The 27,681-nt window shown below is 41.6% G+C and overlaps 1 pseudogene across 1 annotated transcript in view; it reads right to left on the bottom strand.

Annotated features, from left to right (window-relative positions):
* Positions 1–222: 222 nt before the first annotated feature.
* The window catches only part of LOC309658535 (ras-related protein R-Ras2 pseudogene), a 70,613-nt pseudogene continuing 43,154 nt past the window's right edge, over positions 223–27,681 (bottom strand). The window contains exon 3 of the transcript XR_014268326.1: positions 223–27,681. The product of XR_014268326.1 is annotated as a ras-related protein R-Ras2 pseudogene (transcript).

The raw sequence follows: 27,681 nt of genomic DNA, 5'->3' as shown, positions 1-27,681 counted from the left end.
TGCAGATCCTGAGCACAGGACTGTGAAATCCGGGAAGCGAGCGTGCGCTGCGTGCCGAAGCATTCCAATAATAGTTGCGGCTGGGGAGGACGGTGCGGTGACTCACGTCCCGGCGCACGTCCCCAGGCAGCGGCGTGGGCGGGGCCGCGCACCCCGGGCAGAGGGGGATTTACCTGCGGAGGCCGGGACGGCCGCCGCGGGCAGACACTGACTCTGGAGGGAGCCGGGGTCACGAGGGCAACCGCTCTGACTCACACGGGAAAGCCAGAGGGCGATGACCAAATTTGAAAGAGCAAGTCGCCTCTGTCAGGGAAGCTCTCGCCTCTGTCAGGGAAGCTCTTAGAGAAACAGGAAGCGTGATCAGCTGCTACCAAGCTCAGAAGAGGAAAATCAGCTGTCGTCGTACCTCTGTGCTCGCTGAAGTTGATCACGATGAGCGTCTGCGGATCGCAGCACTACGCTTCTGAGAAGTGAGACGCATCACTCCCACTCAGCGTGGGCCCCCGTCCCCAGCCCCAGCCCCGCTCATCCGCAAGGCCTGCCGTGGCAGAAGCCCGGTTCAAGCTCATTCCTACCCTCACGTGGAACTACCATAGCTAACATCTAGTCACAGCCTCCGTGTTGGGTTTTATGGGCTGTGATCAGCTGAAGGGTGGCCAGCTGAGAGGGTACTCTGCCCACCAAAATAACAGCTCAGGCACCAGCCTGAGCCAGCCCAGAGGAAAGGGCCTCTTCTCTATGTGTCTCCCCAAAGGAGGACAGCTTTTTTTTTCGAATTAGCACGACATTCTACATGCTGGCAGTGGTCCTGTTTACTGAGCACTTACTGTATGCCTAACTCTGTGTTAAGAATTTGGTGCACATTGTCACATTTAATTCTTACGACAATCCTAAGAGGCCAGCTCTCTCAGTATCCTTTTTAGGGATGAGGCGATGCAAGCACAGAGAAGTAGAGCGATCTGCCTCACACCACACAGCTATTTCTGTCAGATTTGCACTTTGAACACAGGCCATGCTCCCATCCAATATGATTTTGTTTAGTCCTGGTTGATGATGACGATGATGATTTAAGTCTTGGGTCCTTGGGATGCATTTTTTGTAGGCTGTGTTCTCACAGGTTTTGCAGTCAGCCTACTGTGCCTTTAGGGCGAACTGGGAAGGCTGAGTGTTGGGGAATTCTAGGAGAGGTTGGCTCTATCCTTCTAGGGCCAGGCTGCCCCAGGGCCTACCTAGGGGAAGGATGAGGCTTAAGTGTCCCTGGCTGAGTAGCAGGTCTGTGTGGGAGGTCCCAGGCAGCACAGGGCAGGGAGCCCCCTTGATGAATGTAGCCTTGCCACTGCCCTGTTCCCTCAATGCCCTGAATGGGGTGGACCTTGCTGCTGTGCAGGGGATTAATATGGTGCTCTCCATAAGATGACAGCCAGGATAACCTGCAACTTAAACGGAGCTGTCGCTCTCAAGAGAGAGAACAACCTTTAGTTCAGAAGCTCTCAAGCATCAGTGCCCTTAAAATCATATTCCCAGCCTAAGAACTGGCATGCTAACAAGTTCCCCAGGTCATTCTCTTGTAAGTAGTTCTAAGGACTATTCTTCATGAAACACAGCTTTGGGTGTTTTATACTGTGGGATGTAGGCCCTCTTCCCAGTTAAATAAAATGAGGAAAACTAACACTGAATGTCCCCTTGTCAGATGAAAGCCAACAACCCTTGGTGTCTTGGCTGGCCACCATAAGTTTTCAGGATACTTTTTTTTTTCCACCAGCAAAATTAGTTTATGTGGGAATAGCAGAGGAATTACAATTTGGGACATGCAAACTATGAGGAACCACAGGCAGGTCTGAGGAGACAATGGGAAGGTCAGCTTTTATTAGGTTTTTGGAGGAAATCAGGAGGGCTGTGGTGGTTCTTGTTGGTGGCAGGTGGTGGGCGACTTGTTGTTGGATCAGAAGGAAATCTTTCTTTCCGCTAGGGTCAGTAAGCTGCAGTGAGTGATACAAGTGTGAGAGCTTCCTGACTCCATTTTAAATAGTTTATTTTCACAAGTGTCATAATACTACTACTGGGGGTGGGGGCAGGAGGAAATACTTCAAATGCACCAGCATGTTGCTGATGTCTTAGTGAGTGAAAGCCCAGTCTGCTTCTGCAGACCATGCACGGGTGTTAGTACTATGTCCCATTCTTAGAGACTTCACATCTTCTGAAGTCACCACGGGCTGGTTGTGATGCCTCTCTTCCTTTCCACCGCCCGGGCACGTTTCTCTCTTTTGTGTCTGGCTATATATTTAAAATAGGATAATTTAATTTTGAAAAGGAGCTGGCAACAGTTTGCTCACAACCACAGGTGAAGGTTCTTAGTTGGGTGGCGGAGGTAGTAGGGGGGATGCAGGGCAACCTGTGACGCCACGAACTGCCCTGAAGAAAATCTTAGGGAAAGAATATGTTAAGTATCAGTGGCCTGGGCCATATTTTTTGAGCATGTTTCCCAATGGTTCTAATAAACAGAAGATTTTCATGTGGAACAAAACAAAAGATTTGGGAATTGAGGGCCGATAAGGATTTGTGTTTCAGAGGGTAGCTTAAACCTCCAAGTTCAGGCGTGGGTGAGATGCCATGCCTTTGACCCTCGGGCCAAAGGGTGAGATGCCTCCTCTAATTTCCCACCCAGCCTCCCTCCTGCTTACAGAAGTAGCAGGCTTGACCTGGGTTGTGATATGAAAAGCAACATGAAGCTGTGTGGCCCAGAAATTTCTCTCTAACCTGTGTGACACTTTATCCTTACATGGTTTCCCTCGGTCTCTGGAGGCAGTGGGAACTGTAAGACTACCCAAATGAAAGTGCGTGAGAGGGGACGCCTTCCTCCCTTTGGCTCTGCCATCTTGGTAGGGATTTACACACCCTGGCAGCTGGCTGAGAGAATTAAGGCAGGTAAGGAGGCATCAGATGGCTAACGGGATGGGATGGGAGGCTGCTAATGAGATCAGTCAGGGCACCTAAAGAGGGGAGTGGGGTCTTCCGTGTCAAAGACCAGTTCTGCTAACTCCCTTCATCCTTATGATTAGAGTTGGAATTGTCCCCCCACCAAAAAAAAAGCCATGAGTACCCTCTCCCCAGCTTGCCCCATTCCCAAGAGGCAATACTCTAGGAGTCTAAACAGCTGACCACGTCATATATTTTGCCTTCTTCCTTTTACAAAGGGATAGGGCATGTGTGTCTTGTGTGTGTGTGTGTGTGTGTGTGTTGGAAGGTGTGTTGGGCTCTAGAACTACAGATTCATCCTCTTTTTGTGCCCCTCGGGCCTTTTCACGGGGCCACCAATTTGGACAATCTCAGGAACTGCACAGACAGGCAGCTGGATGGGAACCTGTTTCCTGTGGGCAGACAGCCCCTACATGGAGCCGAAGCTGCAGCCAATCCCCCTGTGAAAGGAGCCGCCTCCCTGTAAGATGCAAAGGCCAGACCTCAGCTACCTCATACCGCCTCACAGTTCCCTGTGTTTGGTTCATCAAGCCCGCAGGTCCTCGATGGGCAGAAATAAAGAGAAGCAGGTTCCTGTTACTTTCCTTAGGAGCAAACCCTCGGAGTCACAAAGCATCAGTGAAGATGGGCAAAGGACAGCCTCTTGGGGCCTCTGTTCCCTCAGATGTAAAACAAATCACAGCAGTTCCTTTCTGTCTCTGAAGCTGTGTCGTTCTCTAACACATAACCGCTGTTAATCTGGCACACATTTAGACATGTGCATATGTAGAGAGACACCCTATAGGTGTTTAACTGATGTGAATTCAATTATATAAGTGCTGTCTCTTTTACATACTTAAACATTAAAATGCTGTAAAATTACATTTTGCATACACACAGGTGGGGCAGGGGCTAGCTCACCTCCTGAGGCTGCACACCCACCCTCCCGCTCCCCTGCTTGCCCTCACTGCCAGCACCGCCTGCTGTGGCCAGTACTAGGAAACACGGAACAAATTCAGAAAAGTTGTTGGTGATTTACAGAAGTCTGATACCCCTCCCTCCAGGGAGTGTCTGCTTTATCAAATGCAGAAGGAAAGGGACATTGGTGGAGGCTGGGGCCCTCAGGCCATTCCTCTGTCTTTCACCTCTGGCCTCTTCCAAGGCTTGTTGAGCAAAATTTCTGGTTGAATCAGATGGTGTTGGTTGAGAAAACGGAGGGTGATAAGTGAGGGAAAGGGCTCAATGATTTTCAAATGGCATCATTCCAATCTGATCAAATACACCAAGTAACCTTCCCTTCCAAGTGCAGTGACTTATGAAAACTCCCAGTTCCTCCCCTACCTTGTCCTGCACCATACATGCAAGCTACTGCTCTTCTCCATTTGGCAAGACACAGGCAGTTGGCCAGCTTCCCATAGAAAGGACACCTTTTCCCCTTTTAGCTAGCATTTCCCTTGAAGGATCAGAAAGGAACAGGCATCAGTGTTGCATGTCTCCATGACTCCTCCTGCACGTTCCCATGACTGGTATCTGCTTTCTGTCCGGCACCACTTTCACCTGTCAAGCAGAGCCCAAGTGACACTTTCTGACCACCACTGCATTCCGGCTGCCCCCATCTGGAGAGTTCTGGCTTGAGTTTCTCTCTGTTCCTGGGCTATCTTTGACACAGTGACCCATTTTACCGCTTTCTGTCCAGAAGTGGCTGTTCCTCAAAGAGGAATGAATCACTTTGTATCCATAACAATGCAAGTGATTCCCAAACAGCAGATGCTTTCCACTGGTTCAAAGTTTTGAACAGGCATTGAAGGAAACTTCACAAGGCAGTTACCCCTGGGGTAACACCTGGTAGGAGGCTGTACAACCTGAAATGTAACTTTACAAACCACCTCAAAGCCATTGGAGGCAAAGATTTGGAACAGAAAGACCATTTCTCTCTAAGTAGTCCAGTATATTTCCTTCCAGCCAAGCAATAAGCCCAGTGTAACAGCAGAATTCCAGCATCTTCCTGAGTTAACACAAAGCCGCCATGTTGACATGGCTCCATTGGAGCCCTTTCACCAGTCGGCCTCATTTTACCATATCTAAGAAATGAGGTAGGCTTCCCCGGTGGCTCAGTGGTTGAGAATCTGCCTGCCAATGCAGGGGACACGGGTTCGAGCCCTGGTCTGGGAAGATCCCACGTGCCGCGGAGCAACTAGGCCCGTGAGCCACAACTACTGAGCTTGAGCGTCTGGAGCCTGTGCTCCGCAACAAGAGAGGCCGTGATAGTGAGAGGCCCACGCACCGCGATGAAGAGTGGCCCCCGCTTGCCGCAACTAGAGAAAGCCCGCATGCTGCAACGAAGACCCAACACAGCCATAAATAAATAAATAAATAAATAAAATTTTTTGAAAAAGAAATGAGGTAGAGGCTGGTTACCTCCTAAAAGATGGAATTTGCCTTGGTTCTCTATTCCACATGCAAGCAAGCAGTAATTTATAATTGCTTGGAAACCAGTAGCACAGACGCTGATGAGTAAGTACTCAATTGAAGCCAAATTCCCCCTCCTATTCATGAAAGGAACTTGGATGCCCACTTTCAAGTGTCAGTCATCTTGAATCACACTGGTATTGAATTGAGCTACTGTTTTTTCCAAAGTAGCATCTCCCATTGAGCCAAACGATGCCTTCGGGCACATTATTCCTTTAAAAGTGTACTGTATTTGAATAGAAAAGAACTCAAATGTGAAAAAAATGTAACTCTATTTGGGTGGTTGGTTATATCACCAGGGTTAAGTGTTTGTACTTCAAGTTACTATTTTGAATCAAGAGTTTTCATGTAACTACAGCCTAAAGGAAACCATAGTAAAAATTTGAACCAGAAATTTACTTACTGTAATGGATGATTACCAAAGAATAAATAAATCGCATTCAGGAACAGGAAAGAAAGAAAAATGACATTGTTAAAAGCTGTCAACTATGCAGAGCAGAATCCCTTCCCCACAGCTCCCCTCCCCCACCCCCTCTCAACTCCCCTTCCCGTCTCAACTAGGAGCTCAGTGACTTTACGCACTTCCTCACCATTTCTCTCTTTCCAAACTTGCCTAATGGAAATAATCTGAAACTCATTTTCATTATGGTATAAATGATTGATAACTTAAGTGTTACATGTTTTCAGATTATTCATTTATTTTAACATGCTTGATAATGCTTTAGTCTAAAGGCAGGAACTCTAATGGGAATTTGAGCAGCCAGACCATAGGTGAAGGATTTTTGTCAGTGAGGGCGATGGTGTTGGGGGAATGCCTTCCCAACCCAAGAGAGATCTAAATAGCAGAGAAGTTTTGGAGCTATTAATGAGGGTATATCAATGAACACAGGCTAAAACAAAATATTTGACAAGCATATTTAAAAAAAAAAAATAGTTGTGTGCCAGGAATTTAAGTGGCCTCAGCACATACGATTTGGGCGTTTGGTAAAAATAGCAAGATATGAAGATTGAGAAGATACATACACACACACCACACTTTTAAAGAGTTTACAAAGAATGTATGTTGGTATAACTGAGTCACTTTGCTATGCAGCAAAAATTAACACAACATTGTAGATCAACTATATTTCAATAAATTAAATAAATAAAAGAGTTCCCAGTACCTCCTCTTACATTAAGGAGGTAGAAGAGGAATGGGGCAGAGCCTTGAGGTTCTTGGAGGACCTGGAAACTACAGGACCATGGGACCCAAGGCCATTGCTCTCAGAAACCCAGACATCTGGGGAGGAAGGAAACTGGGGAAAGGCTGTAAAACTAGGTAGCTAGTAGGTCACTGGTGACCTTTGTTGAGGATAATTCTGGAAGCCATTGTTCTCATGATAAAGACCAAATATCTCAAGACCCTGGATAATCTGCCTCCTGCCTACCTGTCAAATCTCTCCACTTCCTCCCAGCCCCAAACAGCTTCAGCCAAGGATCTTTGAACTTGGCATTTCCCAAGTCTGAAACACTCTTACATTCCTCTAACTGCCCCAGTTAACTCTTACTAACCCTTCAGGTCTCAGCTCAACAGTCATGTCCTCTGAGAAGCCCCTCTGACTCCTCAGACTAGACAAGGTTCCCTGCTCTCATAACTACTATACTTTCCTTTTAAAACTACATTTCCTAGTTTACAGTTATGTATTTGGGTGACAACTGATTTATGTCTCTCTTCCCTACGGCTCTATAAACACCATAAAGATGGGACCATATCTCGCTGGTTACCTCTGCGTCCCCAGCGCCAAGAACAGTGTTTGGCACATAATATGTGCTCAATAAATGTTAATTGATTATGTAAATGAATCAGCTGATTATGTAAAAGAATCAACAATTCTTCTCATCAGTTGCTTTGTACTGAATGTTTATGTCCCACCAAAATTCGTATGTGAATTTTGAAGCCTAATCCCCATTGTGATGATATTTGGAGGTAAGGCCTTTGTGAGATAATTAGGTCATGAAGATGAAACCTTCGTGAATGGGATTACGGCCCTTATAAGAAGAGATCTCTCGGAACTCCCTGGTGGTCCTTGCTTCCACCGCAGGGGGCCCAGGTTCTATCCCTGGTTGGGGAACTAAGGTCCCACATACCAGCCATCACGGCCAAGAAAAAAAAAGAAAAAAAGAGATCTCTCTCCACCATGTGAGCACCCAGCAAGAATGTGTCCATGTGCGAACCAGGAAGAAGGCTCTCACCAGGCACCAAATTGTCTGGCATCTTGCTCTCAGACTCACCATTCTCCAGAGCTGTGAGAAATAAAGTTTTGTCGTTTAAGGCACCAATCTGTGGTATTCTAAGACATCAAGGCAGCTCAGGAGAATCAACAAGCTAGGAACCTTAAGCAAGTAGCTTATTTTCTTCAAACTTCAGTCTCCTTACCTCTAATATGGCATTAGCAATAGCACCTATTTCTGAGGATTGTTTTGAGAATAAAGTGAAATAATACATGCAAATAACTTAGTACATATGCAGCACAGAAAACACACTCAATAAAGTTTTCTTATTATTACTATTACAGCTTTCTCATCTATAAACTGATGGTTTTAAAGGTTCCTTCTGCTTTAAACATGCTATGACTCCTGTTTAATCCTAAAAGAAAAGTTCTTTGTTTTCTGGATTTGTCAACCTGGCAATTTTAACAATCAATGTATTAACTTTTTTTTTCCAGTAAAATAATGCTACAAGAAGCAGCAATGATTCGTCACCCTGTAATAATATGCATGAATTTAGGGCAGGGCCATAATTATTTTACGAACTTACATTTAATGTACAAAAGTCTTCCTTCATCTCACAAGATTCCAGGAAGTACAAAGAGGGGGTGATTTGGAATGAAAAGCTCCCTTTTGATCTACAGTTCTGAAGAGAGGCATGTTTTTTCTTTTGTTGGTCTAACAACAGGGTAGATATATATGCCCTTGCTTAAGAGAGAAGAAAAACGGAAAACCAAAAGTTAAGACATTCATATTACACAAGCCAAAATATTAAACAGAAGCCTGTGTGCCACTCTGTGATTTTCTAACTCTATTGAATATCTTTCTGGATTTAAACCCTCATGAAAGAAGTAATGTTCATTACCTAATAATGATAAAATATGTATGGCCTTTTACTTCCAGTGAAAAACATGATCTTCTTTGCTCTTATAAGGTGTAACGGAGAGTTTTATGCCCACTTTATGCATGGGAAAGTTGAGGATCCACGAAGGAAGATAATTACCTAAAAAGTCACATAGCTAACCAGGCACAAAACCAATGCCAAACGAGCCCAAAGGTTTAGGCCTCATGATCAGATACCCCACTTCCCTTTGCTTACCTGCCAAGTCCCGTAAGTGTGAGCTATACTTCATGTTTGTTTCCCATAAATACATCCTTACTGATAATGTCAATAAAGTAAATTTCATCACCCACTTGGAATGGCTCCGTCTTCATCCTGGCAGTGTTTTGCCTTCCAGAAGAGCACAACAATGCACCATAGTTTCCAAGTGCCTTTCATTTGTCACTGGGACCTTTGCTATTTGGATCATACTTCCTCCTTGCCAGACCTTAGCAAATATAATATCTTGGTCCAGATAATTATCTCTGTAATGGAGGTAATTGCAATGGTAAGCATCTTTAACCCAAATTCCCATGTTTTTTCAGTGCTTTATTTTAGGCTGACCCATACTATCAAAAAGTGTTCCGGCGACGGCTAAAGCTAGAGAGGGACAAGGTATTAACCAAAAAATTATTAAGACCAACAACCAATGTTTGTATAAAGCTTTAAAGTTTACCAAGTTTCAATCCAGGGAGGTAACTAGGGCAGGTCTCATTATTCCCATTTCATAGATGAGGAAAATGAGGTTCATTCAGATCTTTTTATTTCAAATTCCATGCTAGAGCTACAATACCACAATATCACAATACTACAATTCCTGGGCGCTTCACTATTATTGTTATTATTACTCTTACCATTCAAAACCAGAGGGCATTTGCTTGAACTTCCCCCGACATGAGCAGTCAGAGAAATCAGAATTGGGATCATCAACCAAATTTTACTTAAAATAATTTACTTATTATTTTCCAGACATGCTTTGGACAAGTTATTTTAAACACAATTGCACATCAGTAAAAGTCCACAGGAACAATGGTCCCTCCACAGGCTTCTAATGGAGAAAGTGAATTCAGAACAGACCTTGTTACGGTGTCAAAATGAAACAATGCCTGGGCAAGTTCCATTACCATTCCACAAACAAAACTAAGGAAATGGGAGAAGAAAGGAGAAAAGTAAAGTATTATTTATGTCCTGCTGGGCTCTAACTCTGGCAGGAAATTCTGAGTGAGAGCTCTTGTAGGTGCCCTACCACTTGACCCTGGGATTGTGGGACCTTTGCATGGCCATCTCCTATCAGGTGTGTGGTTGGCTCCTTCCACAGGCTTCAGAGGCTGAAGGGGCCTGAGCCTCACTCAGCTTTTTCATATCTCCCCAAACCTGGCCACTGCATATGTAGGGGAGCTTCCCTTCTTGCTCCTACAAGCCTTGTAGACTTCCAGTTTACAGCAGGAAGAACTGCGTCTCTCCCCTCACCCTTTACATCACTTCTACATACATCATTCACTGATCCCTGTCTTAGTAAGTCTTTAAATAAGTGCTTATTACCTATTGACTGGGAACAGACAACTTGAAGAGACATGCTATGTGCCAGACACACAATAATAGTCTCAAACTTGATTACATAAGAATCCCTTGGAATGCCCATTTAAAATGCAGATTTCTGGATCCTACCTCTGGAGATGCTTATATGGTAGGTTTGGGATGCAGCCCAAGATCTGGATTGCAATCAAACACTCCAGATGATTTTGATGTAGGGGATCTAGGGTCATTTCGAGAAATACCATAGTAAGTGCTAAAGAACTGAATAAAAGAATGAATGAATGAATGAATAATATCATGAATGAGAATCGATGGTTGAACTGTGTTTCCCTCATTTGCCTTGCCATGAGGATCATTGGTACACATTAAAAATAATGATTACTAAGCCTGCCCCAGACATAGTAATCACAGTCTCCAGGGAAAGAATCTGGGAATCTGTATTCTTAAATAAGTGCCACAAATGAGTCTTATGAAGAGACACCTTTGAGGAATACTACCATATAGGCGGTGGTCTCTGTAGTTCCCACAACACTCATTTCCTGTTCTTTGAAGCAGTAACTTGGAGTGACCACATTCAAGCAAGTACCTGAAGTTCTTACTATCTTGGTAAAACTGCTCCTTCACTTGCCATTTTAGAAAAAATCAGACCCTTCAGCCATACCCCATATGATGCTTCCAGTAAATAGTCTACAGCTATGGATCCAAATGGGTTTCAATATAATCTGGCGAGACTTCAAAATATTTAATAATCAGTACTGTCTGGGCACCAACTAATCCAAGTGGACAAAGAGTATATACAGTAATATAAGCAACCAATGTCTACTGTCTAGATATTAGTCCCTAGTGTAAGACTTTAAATGATAGTTTTTTTTTTTTAATTGAAGTGTAGTTGATTTACAGTGTTGTGCTAGTTTCAGGTGTACAGCAAAGTGATCCAGCTATATATATTTCAGATTCTTTTCCCTTATAGGTTATTACGAAATATTGAGTATAGTTCCCTGTGCTATACACTAGGTTCTTGTTGGTTATCTATTTTGTATATAGTAGTGTGTATATGTTCCTCCCAAATTCCTAATTTATCCCTCCCCCCCTTAAATGATAGTTTTTTAATTGTGTAAGCTTAATAAAGCTTGGGAAGACTGATGTATTTTCAAGAATCCCTTCTAATTTATCTCTTGCACCCCTTTATAGAAGGCCTGAGTTTGGTAAATATATTGAAGGTAATGCCTGGTAATTTTGCTCAGGTTTGGTTAATACATCTTTCCCTGTTTAATTTGTTGCATGCTCCATGCCCTGACGTCTTATTCCTTACCAGACCAGAAGTTTTTTAATGTGCAAGCCTATTGTGCCTAGGGAAAAATGTTGAACTTTTGCCTTTGTAATAAGATATGCTCCAATGACCAACTTTAGCAATTTAATATAGTTGAATAATAACTGAATGGGACACTTTGTCACTCAGTCATTATTCAAGCTCCTACTGGGGGTGGAGAGAGGAGTTGCTGAAGGCCAGATTATTCCCAAGGGAGCTCAGCCACGCAAATCAACACTGAGAGAATCTTTTCAAAAACAATGTCACAAAAAATCAAAAATTCCAGGAAATACAAGTCAAACTATAGATTTGCAAAATGCTTATAAGAGCTCAAGTTCAATTTTACAAAATGGCATAGTATTTAGTATTCATTTAAGATATTTTCGTACATGTAAAGTATGTTGGAAGGATAAAGCAATCACCTGGATAATTCAATCTGAGAAGTGCTTTGTAGGTGGACATGATCCAGATAGATGAGATCATTTCCACATGGTCCAGAGGTATGTGAAAATTCCCCTTCACCCTACATTGCATGTTAAATCTGATTCTGAAGATATTCCAGTATTCATTACAAGCTTCAAGCACCTGTATCTTGCTCTGATGTGCACAAAGACATTTCTGCTGAAAATTTCAAGGTCTCTTATTTTCCTGCAAAACTTGAAGAAGCCGAAGTTTTTGTTTATTCATTTTAGTCTGAGTTGTTCTGTTTTGTTTTGCTTTTTGAGATGTACTGTAAAGCCAATTTTTCTTTTTTCTATATCTAGGACCAGGGCTTCATTTGCCAGTGAAGAAAATACCACATGCAGACTTTTAATTTCTGTACTTAGCATATATAATGTGTTCTAGAGTCTCATGAAAGTTAATCAAGGGAAAACCCAGATAGCCTGGCAGCCTTAGGGAACTAGGGTGTGGTCATTCGGGAAGGCTGCCTCTTCCTCCGGAAAGACACCTGGTTGGGATTAGGCTGGGCCAAGGCTGTCCGGTCAGTGACAGCTGCCTCAGTGTCAGGATAGGAGGCTTTGAGAAGACATGGCTCTCTTCCAGAACATCTGAGCCCTGATTCCTGCAATGCCACAGTCCTCATTTTTACTCCATGTGTGGATATCACTACCAAAGAGGTCACAGAAGCTCCCTGACCTCATATCTCTACCACAAGAAAGGCCCTCGCCTGCTGCCTAGACCAGACCAGACCTTTTCCTTTCCAGGCATTCTCAGAAGACTCCGGAGAGTTGCAGAAGTTCTGGAAAGAGTTCTGGAAGGTGTAGGAAGCCCTGAGAGACATGTGCCCCGTCAACAGAGGGTCGGAGATCTCATGGAAGTGGCTCCTCATTATTCATGTCCTCTCATACCCCTACCCTACTTTATGCCAATCCCTCGGGTTTTCATAAACCAGGTTGAGGGACCGGCCACAGGTCCAGAAAAAACCCCAGATCTGGGACTGATAAGTTCATTAAGGGACCTCAAAGGAGTTTTACAATTGTTGATAACCTCTGACAGTCATACCTACTTATTGTTAACAAAAAATTTTTATCCTTTCTGAGATGTCGTGGATAGAAAGGCTTATAGGCAGGGTAAGTGTTCAGTGCAGATGTATTTTCTTGATAGTAGATCTAGCCCAGTGATTACTCCCTAAAAGTCATCATAGAGAGAACTCTCACACGGATACAGACAGAAGTTGAAAAACACATTTCCTAAAGTACTGATTTTCTCATATCAAGACTCTGGTTAGATGCCCCATGGTCGGAACCTTTCTCCACGTTTTGCGAATGGACAGAGAAAATCCTAGTCTTTGCCTCAGATTTCAGCTTAGGAGACAGCACTGCTTATCTGGAAAGATTCAGTGGCCCTGGCCCAAAGAATATTCAGCTTTTGCTCCAATGGAACCAGAATCCTCTTTTCGATGTCCACCACAAACTGGGTGTTAGAGAAAACAGATTGACTGCCCCATAGTGGAGCTGCCAAGAGGAACTCTAAGCCAGACTTTGGCGAATGGAAGCTCCCATTAGCACCACGAGCCCCTGGGGAAGCACCTGGACTGATCTTGGTTACTGTCTTCATGGCCTTACCTGACTCCTCAAGTTCCCTCTTTTGAGCCTAATCCGAGGACCACACCTCTAAAATCAACACCAGCCTAAGGTCCTCATTCTGACCCCCATTCTTGCCATTTCAATGGCCACGCTCAGCCTCTGTTTCTGACTTTATCCACCCAAACAAGCCTTAGTCTAACCTGCCTCAGCTGATTATTCAAGCTGAACACATGTCTGCTAGCCCAACGCAGGCCCAGGCCCATCAGAAAGGCAAACCTCATCCTAGGCCCTCGTTCTGGCTTAGTGCCTCCGATGTCTGTTGCACAATTGGGCACCACAAGGAGCACATGACTGCCATCCACAAAGACAAAGATGGAAAATATGAGCCATCCACTTGGCAACTATGTTGGCATCCTCCTCCATTCATGCTGCCAAGCCCTGACCAGAAAGATCTTGGACTGCTTATTGCCCAATGCGGTCAGTCCAGACTCAGGGTGGCTCAGGTCACGGCTGGTAGAACCGGCTATAATGACACTTATACTCGCAAGAAAAGGACAGAAGAGGGGACCCAGACTCCATATCAGCTTATGCCCGTCAGATTCAAGCTAAAGAGAAATCTAGAAATCTTCATGAAACTAAACGGAAAAGATTTATTATTATTATTATTGTTGTTACTGTTATTATTATTTAGAAAATGACCAAAAATAAACATATTCTACCTTTAAAAATTTTTAATTTGATTTCCATAGGAAAAACTGAATGCGTTTTCTGTCCACAGAAAGCATGTATGGTCTTTTTCCAGGAATAAGGGAAGCAGGAAAATAGGTGAAGAAGAGTAAGTAAATGATTAGGGTATAAGCTATAATGTAGGGAAGAGCTATGTCATTGTTACCTACAGAGTACTAATCCTATGTCCCAAGTGATTTTGAAAGCACTTTAAAGAAACCAGGAAGAAAATTAAGTACTTGCCTATACATTTATCTCATTTTATTCCCTCCCCAGTTCTTTCAAGTGAAGATTTATTTCCCCCACCTTGCAAATAAGGAAACTGAGGCAGCCTCAAAGAAGCTAAGGGACTGCTCAAGGTTACAAAGCTACAAAATGGTTGAGATGGGAGTTGAACCCAGTTCACCAGATACCAAAGCTCACAACCGTCTTTCATTAAGGATTGTCATTATTTAGACAACTATCTTCCCCCTGAAGCATATGCCAAAAGAAGTTTACCAACATTCCAAGACAATGTCATCAGGGAGAGCACAAATTACTATTGAAGGAGCCCTTCCAGTCCGTTTCCCAAAACTAGTGTTGGAAGTGTTGGAAGGTGAGTTTGGTAATTGGTTCACTTTTAATAGATGATTTATTTTAAGCTGCCTGGCTTGATGATGCAACCAGCAGGGGAATGAGCTTGGTTTGAAGATAGATTTCTGATCTTCTGGGAAGTGCTTCTACTTCAATAAGCTTTGACTCACCAAGGAAATTCCTAAGGACGTTTAGTCACAACCTGCTGAGCTGCCAACGCTGTAAATATACACATGCCCATATGCACACATATGCATAGGAATAGATAATTCTGTCGTCATGGCAATGAATGCTGCTTTCATCAGGGACCAAGCCATTGCAGTCAGCAGGGAGGAGACTGCTGGGGGGAAACTTTGCTTCTTCCAACTTGGGTCCAGTAGTTGGTGGCCTGTAAATTAACTGACAAGGGATAGGTTAACAGGAAAAGAGATGAGGTTTACTTAAGCCTACACACAGAACTACTCAGTAATAGGTAACTCACTCAACACACTGGGATAAAAACTTTATATATAAATTAACAAAGGGGTGGTGATGGTGGTAGTTAGGGCTTCAGTAGGAAGATAGGGAAGGCTCTGTGGGACTTTTTGATGCTAATGGCTATGGGCAATCTGCCTCCATACAGGCACCTAAATACATTGGAAACACCCATGGTGAGGGGGAGGGAAGGAGGTTAATGGCAGCTGTATATTCTGAAAGCTATGTTTGTGTCAGATAAAGGGACTTGAGATAAGATTTCTTCCTGTATCTTCTTTAGCTCAAATGTTCTTACTTTAAAATCAACTCTGGGGGGTCTCAGCGGTTCCCCACATTTCCCTCACCGGAAACATCCCTAGAAGTTTAAAAAAAAAGAGGCTAGGTTGATGGCTATGGGAAGAGATTTGGATTAGAAGTTGCAGGGAAAGAGATACACAAAGGGAGAAGAAAACAAAGATGAATGGTTGGAGCAGTTTCTGAGTCCACAGGGCAGCCAGTCAAGAAGATTTCTAGACGTTGGATTTTGAAGCACCTTTAGTGAGGATGGTAGTGGCAGTGTTACAGCCATGGCTATTTCCTGGAGCAGAGCATGGAAGATGCAGGTGTTCCAGTGAATTTTCTGAGTGGTCCACACTGTTGTGGTGATAAATCCTTTGAAGTTATAGCACTTCAGCTTCAGCTCTCAGGGCTTTAGGAAAAAGGCAGCTTTAGTTCTCAGTGATGCCAAGTCAGGAGAGTGAGAGGAAAATTTAATTACCAACAAAATGTGTAAGATAGCAGGTAGAATTCACAGAAATGAAAAGTAGCTTTAAGTCAATGAACGGGACTCAAATCTGGTAACATACAAAGGTAGGTTATTATTTTCCACTGAGACATACAATTTCTTTCTACAATCACCCCCATTTTTTAAAAAATTTATTTTATTTATTTATTTTTGGCTGCGTAGGGTCTTCGTTCCTGTGCGCGGCTTTCTCTCGTTGCGGTGAGCGGGGGCTACTCTTCGTTGCAGTGCGCAGGCTTGTCATTGCAGTGGCTTCTCTTGTTGCGGAGCACGGGCTCCAGGCACACGGGCTTCAGTAGCTGTGGCACGTGGGCTCAGTAGTTGTGGCTCACGGGCTCTAGAGCGCAGGCTCAGTAGTTGTGGCGCATGGGCTTAGCTGCTCCGCGGCACGTGGGATCTTCCTGGACCAGGGCTCGAACCCGTGTCCCCTGCATTGGCAGGCGATTCTTAATCACTGTGCCACCATGGAAGCCCCTACAATCACCCCCACTTTGAGCAAAGATTATCAAAGTAAGATTACTCTTGTTTACAAAATAAGTCTTGTCTCATTAAATTTGGCCTGATCATTTACATAAGTGCAGCAAGATTGGTAATTGGACTATATAGGCCTTTTAAAGTTTGCTTGGCTGGAACTTTTATAAGGAATCTCAGATTGGACTTTTAAATGCCTCTTGATGCTTGTAAGCCAAGCCATGAACTTATCAGACTTCATCTGCAGTATTTATAGATTTGGTGATTTCCTTTCTTCTTGAGGTTCCCAAAATATTCTGAAGTTCCTGGACCTGCCAGAAAGTGACTTTCCCTACTCACCTATAAAGGCCAGGAAGTCTGTAAGCCAGGTACCAGGCCAGTTTTTCCAGAACGGTTTTGTAAACATTGGCTTCATAAAGCAATCTTAATTCCTGAAAACTGTTTGGTCATAGATGATTCTGTGCACATGAATCTCAAATATGACATTCCAGTTAAAGCCTTGGTAATATACCCAATTTTCTCAATTATGTCCTGTTACAAAGAGAACAGATTCTTATTGAACTTATGCAAGCAACTATATTGCAATGAGAATAAAAATATTCAATAAGAGTTTCTGAATTCTGGAGGGATCAGTTAGGGAAAAAAAGATAAATGTTTCTTTTCAGTTTGCAAAGATATAATCTTCTTAATTGTTGTGAGTTATAGATAGCTTAGGAGAAAACAGAAAAGGGGTTCCTTATATGCAGAAAAACAAAACGTCTAAGAACAAGCAATATTCCAAACAAATAAACAAAAAAATCCATAAAAATTATAATCATTTTTCATTTGCTCATTCAGGCCCACATAATAATTCTTGTTCCACTTGAAACTGGCTTAGCAGTTTTGTGAAGTCATCCGCTTCACCCCTAGAGTTCTGGAAATCCTTAGTGGTATGATCTCAAATTTATTTAAGCAATGCCATCAGAAGCCTTTACCCCAGAGTACCTTAGGTCATAGATCTTTCTGTGGTTCTCTGAGACATCCCTTTTGTTGAAGACAAAGTATTCCGTCTTGTAGCTGATTGCAAGAGCTTTTAGGAAAGCATCAGAAAAACACAATAACTATCTGTGAATGACAAAAAACTTAAGATGGCCACTGTTAAAGTTTGATGAGAATTCATTATAAAAAATAATGCAGTTGACAAATTTGATTGTTTCTGTGCAATATATTCTCTTAGGATAATAACTGAAATTATGATTGATAACATTCTATCAGGACATATCATAGACAATGAGGGCACTGACAAATTTCTAGGAACTTCATAGAATTTCTGAAGTACTTATATCAATAACATTTAGGCATACCAGTATAACCTAGGGAAGGTTAAGCACCTCTTCCCATTTGACAATGCTTCCCGTGCAACTCAACTTATGACATAAACTTAATTAGTTAAATATCTCCCTTTTCACAAGGTGAGAGGACAAACCCTTTGAGATTTTCCAGGGACCCCGTGGAAAGTCTCAAAGTCAGTTCCAGGTCAAAAAGACTTCATTTAGAATTTGATTTTGGGAAGCTGTCCAAAACGTCAGCAGGTTTGAACATCTGATTAAATAGGATCACAGGTCAGTTTTTATTTAAGAAAAAATACTTGGTCTTCTTAAATAATCAAAAACATGGTTAAAGTACTGGAAATTATTCCAATAAGACACAGAATCTTTGCTTCCTAAGTAGATGACTTAAAAGGTAAAGAGAACCTTTTTACAATCTCTTATTAAGAACAGACCAGTAATCCAAGAAACTTTGTCTTTTTAAGGGAGAGAAAACCAAACTCTAATTTTGCATCAATACATTACTGATATTAAAACAATATTGACATTATAAAACTTACGGTAAATCCATTCAGTCTTAGCCAGCCTGACCACGTGAGATAAGATTCTCTCTCTGTCCCACAACATCACCCCACCCCCCAACCTGTAAAACTTCCTGTATTTATTCATCTTTTTGTCTCTCTTTTTTTTCTTTTTTCTTCTGGAACAATCTTTTTTTTTTTTTGTGATAACAGAGCAGTTTTAATTCTAGCACCTGAAGCTATACAAGGATATGCTTTATAAACTTCGTTGAACTGTTGTACGCATTCAATAAAGTGACAACTCGCAATACCACTTAGTATCTCAAAATCAGGAACATACCTTTGAATTGTTTAAACACAATCCACAGAATGAAAAACAAAATCAGAAGTCACCCACGGTTATACTAATTGTCAATTAAAAGTTTTTCCACTTACTACTTGATATAGCAGTCAGTATCTAGTAGGGGATATCGGAAGTGATTTCAGATTTTCATCCTGTCGTACTCTATTGGGAAGGTTTCTTGAGTAGCTATGTGACTGGCCAAAGGTGGGTACAACCAGGACCAGAACAGCATGTAAGGTTCTACCACAGTTTCTGTAGTTTTCACTTTTTTTCCTTTGTCAGCTAAAAGTGAACAGTGAGAATTAAATACTTATCTTTACATATAACGAGGTATGCTGTGAGAGCATATTTGCTTACAAACATATAAAAATATTTGTTAACTAGTTTGATAAGAAAATAACGTATAAAAGTATATAGCAAAACGTTAATCATCTCTGACCCTGGAAAGATCAATTCCATATTTTATATTATAAACAAAAACAGTTTTAGTTTTTTTGAATCCCTTACCCAGAAATACTTGAAAAGGAAGACAGACAGAAATTATTTATTTTTACTCTCAACATGGCTGTGAAAAGAGTTAAATTAAAAAACCAAGAACACTAAAATGCCTAAGTCCAGAATGAGTCCAAATATTTGGCCACATAGAATATTATCTTTAGGAATAATAGTAAAGGCTTTACATGCAGTTTTTAACCTATAAATACAATAGGCATTTTGGTATTTTGGCCACTGGAAAACAAAGGCTATAGCATCAGTAAAGGTCTGAGATGTCTCACTTTTGTGAATTCAATTCAGTGTATTTAAGGTTAACTAAAGTTGACATCAAAATTTTTAGAGATAGGCAAAAATTCACATTTAAAAAAAACTCCCTATGTTTCTATTTAGAGTAACAGTAGGCGATATGATTCCAGAAGTTAAAAGTTATTTCACAACCTATGACTTCAGCTTGGCAAACAGCTTAGGTTCCAAAGCTGATTCATCCTTATTAAAAGTAAGCCCTTAAAAAAAGAATGTGTCTGTGTATATAGATATCCATTTTAAAGGAATCAATCTTTGAAGCAGCCTTAGTGTTTCCTTTAAATCTGTCTTGAATGACCATTGGATTAGCTTCATGGAAAGGATTAGCCAGCTTCTTGGTCTAAGGCTACCACGGTGATCATTTATCTAAGGCTAGAAAGGTACCAACATGATGTAAACTGTAAGGAGAGAAGGAGAAGATGAGGGCTTTTCCTGGCAGTTTGTAGCTAAAATTCAAGGGATTCTTAGAAAATGACACAGTGGCAGCCTTTCTTGTCTTTTTCTTTCCGTGTTGGTTCTGGTGAAGGAGGACATTCCTGCTCTTGAAATTTCCTTATAACCCGGACAAGCTCATGGAAAGCTTGATCTACATTCATCCTAATCTTTGCTGACGCCTTCATGTATGTTACCTTAAGTTGTCACGCTAACTGCTGTCCTTCCTGCGTTACCTGTCTCTGAGGATCCAGATCTACTTTATTACCAATTAAAATCATTGGAAACTCATCACGATGCTTTACTCTGAGAATCTTTGAAATTTATAGATTTCTTCAAAACTGCCTCTGTGACTGAAAAGACCAACAGGAAACCCTCGCCAGTTCTCATATACTGTTGTCTCATAGCTCCAAACTGCTTTTGTCCTGTTGTATCCAGAATATCTAGCCGGGCTGCCCGGTCATCTGTCACGCACTGCTTTGGGTAGAAATCCTCGACGGCTGGATCATAATCGGTTACAAAATAGGACTGGATGAACTGGATGGTGAGCGCCGACTTGCCGCGCCGCCCCCGCCGACCACCACGAGCCGCTCCTACTCTTGGCCAGAGCCGTCCCGCCAGCCGGCCGCGGCCATGGGGACGCCGCCGAGCCGCCGCCCGCCCTAGGCCAGGCTCCGGGGACTTGTGCGGCCGGCGGGCCGCGGGCAAGCGGCCGGGCGGGGGTCCCGGGCGCCGGGAGATGCTGGAGGGCCCGTCCGGGCGGCAGCGCGGCGCCCGGGCTGGCTGGGTCCCGACCGAGGCGCGGAGAAGCGAGGTGACCGCGGCGGCGAGGGGCTGCAGCGGCCGGGGGGCGCACTCCTGCACACGTCTTCGCAGTGCCAATGGAACAGTCTTTAAACAACCACTTTTGGACAGAATTACTCTTTTTTTTTTTCTTAACAAACACAATCCTACATTCCTTGAATACTTTGCATTCAGAGTTTTCTTCTTCACCCTTATTATTTCTAGTAGCTTCATTTACATATATTGATTATAATTTTGAACCCTTAGTAACCTTTATTTCCCAGAGAAAACTAGGAAGTAGACAATTGTGAACTGTCATAGACCAGCACTGTGTAGTAGATTAGCAAATTTATCAATACATCATCTCACAGTTTCTAGAGACTTATGCTGCCCTCATAGTACAATTTCTCAATATGACAAAAAGATCATCTTTGTTCATAGAACCAAATATCTTTAGTTTCCTGTATAAATAAGAAGTCAAAATAGATAAACTTAAAGCTATGTTTAGTAATTAATGTTTCAATATTTTATATTATTTGGAAATGATCTAGATATTTAATGGATATCTATTATTTAACTTTGTATAACTCTTAAGGTTTCAAGTTACCAAAAAGATTTTGGAAAGTACTTCTAAGCAGACATATAATAAAACACAATTCTTGTTGAAATAAAATTTGTAAAAGCAATGATTTAATTTGATTAAAATAAAATCTCTAAGGAATCTTGCTCCCTGACTTCAGACTATACTACAAAGCTACAGTAATCAAAACTGTATGGTGCTGGCACAAAAACAGACACATAGATCAATGGAACAGGATAGAAAGCCCAGAAATAAACCCACTCACTATGGTCAATTAATCTATGATAAAGGAGGCAAGAATAAACAATGGAGAAAAGACAGTCTCTTCAATAAGCGGTACTGGGAACACTAGAGAGCTACATGTAGAAGAATGAAATTAGAACATTCTCTACAAAAGTAAACTCAAAATGGACCTAAACGTAAGGCCATATACTATAAAACTCCTAGAGGAAAATATAGGCAGAACACTCTTTGACATAAATTGCAGTCATATTTTTTTTTCGATCTGTCTCCTAGAGTAATGGAAACAAAAGCAAAAATAAACAAATGGGGCTTAATTAAACTTAAAAGCTTTTGCACAACAAAGGAAACCATAAACAAAACAAAAAGACAACCTACAGAATGGCAGAAAATATTTGCAAACAATGCGACCAACAAGGGATTAATTTCCAAAATACACATCTTATATGGCTCACTATCAAAAAAATAAATAACTCAGTCAAAAGAAAAAAATGGGCAGAAGACCTAAATAGACATTTTTCCAAAGAAAACATATAGATGACCAGCAGGCATATGAAAAGATGCTCAACACTGCTAATTATTAGAGAAATGCAAATCAAAACTACCATGAGGTATCACCTCACACCAGTCAGAATGGCCATTATCAAAACGTCTATAAATACTAAATGCTGGAGAGGGTGTGAAGGAAAGGGAACCCTCTTCCACTGTTGGTGAGAATACTGGTGCAGCCACTATGGAGAACAGTATGGAGGTTCCTTAAAAAACTAAAAATAGAGTTACCATATGATCCTGTAATACCACTCCTGGGCATATATCCAGAAAAGATAAAAACTCTAATTCGAAAAGGTACATGCACCGCAATGTTCATAGCAGCAAAATTTACAATAGCTGAGACATGGAAACAATCTAAATGCCCATTACAGATGAATGGATAAAGAATATGTGGTGTATATATACAATGGAATATTACTCAGTCATAAAAAAGAATGAAATAATGCTATTTGCAGCAACATGGATGGACCCAGAGATTATCATACTAAGTGAAGTAAGTCAGATAAAGATGAATATCATATGATATCACTTATATGTGGAATCTAAAAAAATGATATAAATGAACATATTTACAAAATAGAAACAAATTTACAGACATAGAAGACAAACTTATGGTTACCAAAGGGGAGGAGGGGGGAGGGATAAATTAGGAATTTGGGATTAACAGATACACACTACTATATATAAAATAGATAAACAACAAGGACCTACTGTATAGCACAGGGAACTATATTCAATTTCTTGTAATAACCTATAACGGAAAAGAGCCTGAAAAAGAATATATATATACACACACACACATATATATATATATCTTTGAATCACTTTGCTGTACACCTAAAACATTGTAAATCAACTATACTTCAATTTAAAAAAAAAATCTACTCAGCCATAAAAAGGAATGAAATTGTGCCATTTGCAGAGACATGGATGGACCTAGAGACTGTCATACAGAGTGAAGTAAGTCAGAAAGAGAAAAATCAATATCGTATATTAACGCATATATGTGGAATCTAGAAAAATGGTATAGATGAACTTATTTGCAAAGCAGAAATAGAGACACAGCCATAGAGAACAAATGTATGGATACCAAGGGGGGAAGGGGGGTGGGGAATGGATTGGGAGATTGGGATTGACATATATACACTACTATGTATAAAACAGATAACTAATGAGAACCGACTGTATAGCACAGGGGAACTCTACTCAGTGCTCTGTAGTGACCTAAACGGGAAGGAAATCCAAAAAAGAGGGGATATATGTATACGTGTGGCTGATTCACTTTGCTGTACAACACAAACTAACACAACATTGTAAAGCAACTATACTCCAATAAAAAAAATAAAATCTATAAGTTTTAGAATCTTAAACATATAGTAAATAATAGCTTATTTGATTAGCAAACCCAAGTAGTCTGAAAATATGTTTGTATCATAATGCTGATAACTCAGAAGAAACAGTTGTTTTTATTATTAAACAAATGATATTAAACTAGTCTTATTTACTAAAGATTTACCCAAATCATGTGAATTTGAAAAAAAATTTAGATTTCTGAGTTTTAGGAATATTTCATTTATATGTTTTTATTTTTCTCTAAGCCAATTAAAGTAGAGCTCTTTTAAGGAATTTTATAAATTAATTTGGCTATACCATCCAGGGGTAAGAAAATACCACATATACATATTACATACATAGACAGACATAAGCATACATGCAGACACAAATAGAAATCTTATAGCTTTCATAGTAATCCAAAATTTATTAGTTTAGGTAAGAGTTAGTGTTTGTCTTTGCCCCACTTTTTATTCAGACTATGTTTCTAGCAGATGAAATGAGTTGTTATTTGTTCAACATACGGGCTAAAGCTTTTTACCAGTATTTGTGGGGGAGACCTTTAAGACCTTTTCTTTGCCTTGATGTATAATCAGTGGAGGCTGTAGTTCAGTCTCAGGTGGTTGTTTTAGTGGCCTGAGAAGTTACTATTTATTTATTTGTTTGCTTGTTGGTCTATGCCGGGTCTTAGTTGCCGCATGCAGGATCTTTTTAGTTGCGGCATGCAGGATCTAGTTCCCTGACCAGGAATCGAAGCTGGGCCCCCTGCATTGGGAGCACAGAGTCTTAACCGCTGGACCACCAGGGAAGTCCTGAGAAGTTACTTTTTAAAGCCCAGGGAGTGCTAAGGAAAAGAGCACTGGGGGCTCATTAAAGGGGGATATTAATTGGTTTTTATTAAGAGGAGAAATAAATTTCTCATATTTTATGACAGGAAGCAATAGTACAATTAAAAGCAAGGGATCCCTCAGGCTGAGAGCCAGCCTTATTTCCTTGGATGTTTGCATTTTAAAGAGATGGCTCTCGGGTCCTGGAGAAGACGGTTCTGGGTGGTAGAAGATTTACATCTCAAAGAGGGAGAGGAAGAAAGAAACCTTTTAAAATAACTGCTCTAAGAGCGTTTTCAGGGGCATATTTGCCTATTACCAGATTTTGGCCGAGACAACAGCAAATTCGTCTGGTAGCACTGAGCCTTTGCAAACAGGCATTTTTAAGGGGGGAGGGGGAGAGGGGGATGTAGTAGGTGGGCAGAATTATTTGTGTTGAGAGTCTGTAGTTTCTAATTGGCCCAGGTTGAGGCCTAGTTGCGAAGAGGTTTCAGAGGAGCCGGACTGAGGAGGCTGAGGCCTAGCGTAATTACTATTTGTGTTTCTTTTTCTTAAGTTCAGGTCAGTCCCTTTTCCAACATCCTGACTTCTTAAAGTATCAGCAAGTATCTTGAGATGAATAGGGGAGGCTTTGGAAGTGGTCAGAAAGATGGGTGTACTTTGGGTTACTTCTAGAGCCATATTTCTGATTTTATAAAGACTTGATTAGTAAGGTAAGGACAGATATTTTTAATTCTTCAAAGAATTGAGTGGCAACCTCAGTAGTGATATTAAGGGGCTGGCCTACCCATCCAACTATATTATTTTGAATTTTGTACTTATATCAGAGAGAGTTCCAATTAAGGCAGAAACCAAGATTCCTATGTTCCAGGGCTTCTGGATTTAGAGCTCTGTGTCTTTGTAATGTTTTTATAAATCGTTCAACAAAGGCTTTAGGATGTATTCCTTCCCTCTGAGTACTTCATTCCACTTTAGCCCAATTAACCTTCAGGGGAAAGGCCCAAGTGGGCCATTTGTAGCAGGGAAGTGGAGGAGGGGAGTTTACGGTGGATATAGATTTTGATTTCTGTTCTTTAATTTTGTTAAGGGAGACTTTTAAGCTAGCTGTGATCTTTCTTTATGTCCTTCTTTCAATTTGATTTTTCCATATTGGTAACAGGATATTTGTTTAGGGTGAGAGTTCTCTAAAAATTCTTACAAATATAAACTCTTTTTCAAATCAAAAGATCTGTTGTCTGGCCACTGACGACTTAGGATCTGCAAACGTATATCTATTCTAAAATGTGCCTCAAAACCAATGGACCTTTTTATGATTTAGCCATGGACACAAGAGGCAACCCCCCAAAAGGGTGCAGAAAATGAAGACCCATAATTTAGTCACTCCCAACAATAGCCAAAGACAAAGAAAGCAAAGAATCTTATTTGCCACAGGTGATGAGAGTGGTGTTTGTGAAAACATGTGTCTCTAGTTTCCCATAAAAGTGAGCTACATTGGGACGTCCCTGGTGTTCTGGTGGTAAAGAATCCACCTTCCAATGCAGGGGACGCGGGTTCGACCCCTGGTCTGGGACCTAAGATCCCACATGCCACAGGACAACTAAGCCCGCGTGCCGCAACTACAGAGCCTATGCGCCCTGGAGCCTGCGCGCCACAACTAGAGAGAGAAAACCCACGTGCCGCAACAAAGCGCCTGCGCTGCAATGAAAGATCCCACATGCTGCAACTAAGACCTGATGCAGCCAAAAATATAATTAATTTTTTTTTTTTTTTTTAAAGTGAGACACCTCCAGTTACAGACCTTCCGATCTGTGTCTGACACCAGGCAGGTGATACCGGGATACGACTTCCCAGCACAAGCAAGGCAGCGAGGAAACAGAGGATAAGGTCCTTGCGGACTAAGACCCTTTATCTAGACTAAGATGAATGCACTAAGAGCTCGTAATGGATGGTTAGCAGAACACCAGCCACAAATGGGGTGCCCAGTCTGCTCACATATTTGTCCTGCAGTCTATAGATTCTCATGATCTCAACCTAATGTTTGGCTTCTTCTGAACACAGATCCAAAAATCTGCATCCCTGGGCAGACAGAAAACCAGAGAGTGAATGCACTTACTAGATCCAAACCAAACTCTCAGGACACAAAAAGAGATGAACAGAGAGGACAGAGTGGCTATCCCCGGGAGGGAAAGGATCTACAATAAGAGTACTCAAACTAGAAAAATGGTACAGATGAACCGGTTTGCAGGGCAGAAATAGAGACACAGATGTAGAGGACGAACCTATGGACACCAAGGGGGTAAAGTGGTGGTGGTGGTGGTGGTGGTGGGATGAACTGGGAGATTGGGATTGACATGTATACACTAATATGTCTAAAATGGATAACTAATAAGAACCTGCTGTATAAAAAATAAATAAAATTCTAAAATTCAAAAAAAAAATACAAAAATAAAAAATATCTTCACAGCAAAAAAAAAAAAAAAAAAAAACCGAGTCACAATATACAAAGAACTAGTTCGTGTAAGTATTTTCTCCTGCTAATCTCAACCTTGGAAAGAAGAAACAAAGGAGAAGCTCTTACTGCCTTTGCTCAACCAGACCCTGAGAGACCTGGGAGTCTGGCTGGTAAGGAAACTTACCTGTCAGCTTGGTCAGTGGTCCCAAGATCTCAGCTACAGTCTCTGGCGTGATCAGGGTGCCCCTACCATCCCGTCCTTATCACCAAAACTGTTGAACTGTTGAAGAAGGAAAACTTTTCTTCTTCCAACTGAAGTCTAGTGGTTGAGGGCCTACAAATTAACCAACAATAGGCAGATTAACAGGAGAAAAGACAAGGATTACTTATGCAGGCAGGTGGAAGTAGTCAGTGATGAGGAACTCATTCAACAGCCAGGGCTTAACAGGTTCATGTACCAAATTTAACAGAGGGGTGGTGGTGATTAGGGCTTCAGTGGGAAGGTAGGGAAGGTTCTGTGGGACTTTTTGATGCTAAGGGAATGGGTAGTCTGTCTCCATGGCAGCTGAATTTGCAGGAAACTCCCTGGGAAGGGGGTTAATAGCAGTTGTATTTCTCTGGAGTCTCTGCCATAGTCAGGTAAGGGCCATTTAGATAAGCTTTCTTTCTGCCTCTGCTTTAGCTAAAATGTTTTGTCTTTAACATTATCTTTATACCAACTCTGGGGGTCTGAGTGGATCCCAAGACTCAAGACTCTCATCACCCCAAAATTTTAAAGAAGGAAAACCTCCCGGGTCCTTCCTGTGACAAGTGTTGAGATAGGCAATATTTCGATGATGGGCTTGAGAGCTTCCAGAAAATTCAGTGAAGTTCCTGGTGACAGACACATTGCTGCCTAATACAAAGGCACTGTGGGTTTATCAATGTAATTTCTGCACAGGCTGAGATCATCATGGGCTTCATTCCAACAACACAAGTCCTGGCTTCTGTGCCCACAGTGAGGGCTGGTATTTAACTTCATTAAGTCCCCAAGATTCAAAGCCCATTACTTGCCTTCAGAAAACCA

Source organism: Balaenoptera physalus (genome assembly GCF_965194825.1).
Source record: "Balaenoptera physalus genome assembly, chromosome: 3".
In the NCBI taxonomy this organism is placed as follows: domain Eukaryota; kingdom Metazoa; phylum Chordata; class Mammalia; order Artiodactyla; family Balaenopteridae; genus Balaenoptera; species Balaenoptera physalus.
Note: the sequence above shows the minus strand (reverse complement) of the source record. Positions and strands in the feature narration are given on the sequence as shown.